Genomic DNA, 2,652 nt, shown 5'->3' on the forward strand with positions numbered 1-2,652 from the left:
ATTGTCTTCCCAGATAGCCAGGTCAGAGGTCATTCCTGCCGAGGAACTTATCAACACCAGTAAACAATTCTGTCACGTTTTACGATGGGGGTCTACCACTTTCCTTCTGACTGTCTCCTCCTGGCTCCAACTGTCTAAACAACATTCATGTCAAGGAAGGGTCAACTGACTACTTATCTTTATTCCACTGATTAAACATTCTACTATTCCTAACTTCTAAAGTGCTTATAACAGAAAACAGAAACATATGGTACAACACATGCTAATAAAATAAAGACAATTCTCTTCACAAGTAATTTATTTTTTTTACTGCATACAGTCCTGGAGCTTGTTGGGGACTTTCAGTGTACTGGATGCTGTTGATACATGCAGAGAAGTTGTTTTCCCCAGAGCCTGAGCCTTCAGACTGGCTGCAGCTCCAACCAGACTGACAGTCATAACTTCATCACTTGTGTCTGAACTCTGGCTTTGACCAACAGAGAATGGTGAGTGGGAGATCATCCACCGACCCGCCAAGAGAAACACCTACAAACACATTCCCATGGAGAGCAACAAGCATCAGGACATCACCTTCTACCTGGTCATCAGACGCAAACCTCTCTTCTACGTGGTCAACATCATCATCCCCTGCGTGCTCATCTCCTCCTCCCTCGCTGGTCTACTACCTGCCCGCAGACAGTCAGTGCAGAGTCACAGAACGTACTGAAGCCAGCGTCAGGCAGATGAACAGTCTGGGACCTTTTCAGAATCACAACTACATGAACTGAGTTAACCTTCAACAGCACCCAAAGAATCAGACATTATAGCTGAATATCACGTCAGCACGGGACAACACAGCTAATAAAGCAGCAAACATCGGTAGTGGGCGGAGCTGAGGGGCCGCCATTAATTGAGAAACATTAATTAGCTCCCCAACAGATTTTTGAATATATTTTAAAAAGGATAATAAAAATGTGTGTGTGTGTGTGTAGGTGGTGAGAAGATGACACTGTCCATCTCGGTGCTGCTCGCTCAGTCTGTCTTCCTACTCTTGATCTCTCAAAGGCTCCAGAAACATCCACGTCCGTTCCTCTTATTGTGAAGTAGGTAAACGCACCATTTACTCCACATCACTTTAACTCTGAATCAGATATATTCTGCTTCTCCAAACTATATATACATTAGGGCTGCAGAACCAGGTGACAACCGGCTGAGATTTAAAAAATGGAAAACACCTGAGTGTGTTTGTGTGTTGAAGATATTTGATGTTCATCATGGTGGTGGTGACGGTGGTGGTGCTGAACTGTGTGGTCGTCCTCAACCTCCACTTCAGGACGCCGAGCACGCACGTCATGTCTGAGTGGACCAAACAGGTAAGACACACACATCCTGTTGTCCCTTTGTTGAACAGATGAACATCAGGATATATGAACATGTGACTGAATAACATATGAAAGAGGATATATGAACCTATGACTTAATAACATATGAAAGAGGATATATGAACCTATGACTTAATAACATGAAAGAGGATATATGAACATGTGACTTAATAACATATGAAAGAGGATATATGAACATATGACTTAATAACATGAAAGAGGATATATGAACATATGACTTAATAACATGAAAGAGGATATATAAACATATGACTTAATAACATGAAAGAGGATATATGAACATATGACTTAATAACATGAAAGAGGATATATAAACATATGACTTAATAACATGAAAGAGGATATATAAACATATGACTTAATAACATATGAAAGAGGATATATGAACCTATGACTTAATAACATATGAAAGAGAATATATGAACATATGACTTAACACGAAAGAGGATATATGAATATATCACTTAATAACATGAAAGAGGATAAATAGTAACGTATAATACAGACATTTGAAGAGACAATTAAGAGAATGTTTCCATGCTTCTAAGAGTGCCCGAGGAGCCATTTAGAACTTTATAAAGATGCATTGTGTGATACCAGGAACTAATTTAACTTCAAGGCGAAGCTGCTTCTGCTTTGTCGACCATCGACTGATCTCCTGAAAGTCCACCAGCGCTTTTTAAAAACGGAATTTTTCATCTATGGAGGGAGTAGACGGCAGATGTTTCCACAGATGCTCTTCACCAGTGGTCAGTGAGTGATGCAGCAGATGAGCGGGAGGTGACTGGCTTCAACCAGCTACTGACTCAATGTCTCCAGCCCATAGTGTGGATTCTCTACAAGATCAGACAGCAGCTTCACTCCTGAATCCTTCAGCTGGTTCCCACTCAGGTCCAGAATATATTTTAAAAAGGATAATAAAAATGTGTGTGTGTGTGTGTAGGTGGTGAGAAGATGACACTGTCCATCTCGGTGCTGCTCGCTCAGTCTGTCTTCCTACTCTTGATCTCTCAAAGGCTCCAGAAACATCCACGTCCGTTCCTCTTATTGTGAAGTAGGTAAACGCACCATTTACTCCACATCACTTTAACTCTGAATCAGATATATTCTGCTTCTCCAAACTATATATACATTAGGGCTGCAGAACCAGGTGACAACCGGCTGAGATTTAAAAAATGGAAAACATCTGAGTGTGTTTGTGTGTTGAAGATATTTGATGTTCATCATGGTGGTGGTGACGGTGGTGGTGCTGAACTGTGTGGTCGTCCTC

The 2,652-nt window shown here is 41.2% G+C and overlaps 1 long non-coding RNA gene across 1 annotated transcript; it reads right to left on the reverse strand.

The window, feature by feature from the left end:
* Positions 1-280: 280 nt before the first annotated feature.
* LOC115252691 (uncharacterized) lies at positions 281-1,350 on the reverse strand. The gene is made up of 2 exons (XR_003891012.1): positions 1,215-1,350; positions 281-738 (listed from the first exon to the last, which is right to left on the reverse strand). It is a non-coding gene; the product is annotated as an uncharacterized lncRNA (long non-coding RNA).
* Positions 1,351-2,652: the final 1,302 nt, after the last annotated feature.

The sequence above is a fragment of the Takifugu rubripes genome, chromosome 15 (assembly GCF_901000725.2).
Source record: "Takifugu rubripes chromosome 15, fTakRub1.2, whole genome shotgun sequence".
Classification (NCBI taxonomy): Eukaryota; Metazoa; Chordata; class Actinopteri; order Tetraodontiformes; family Tetraodontidae; genus Takifugu; species Takifugu rubripes.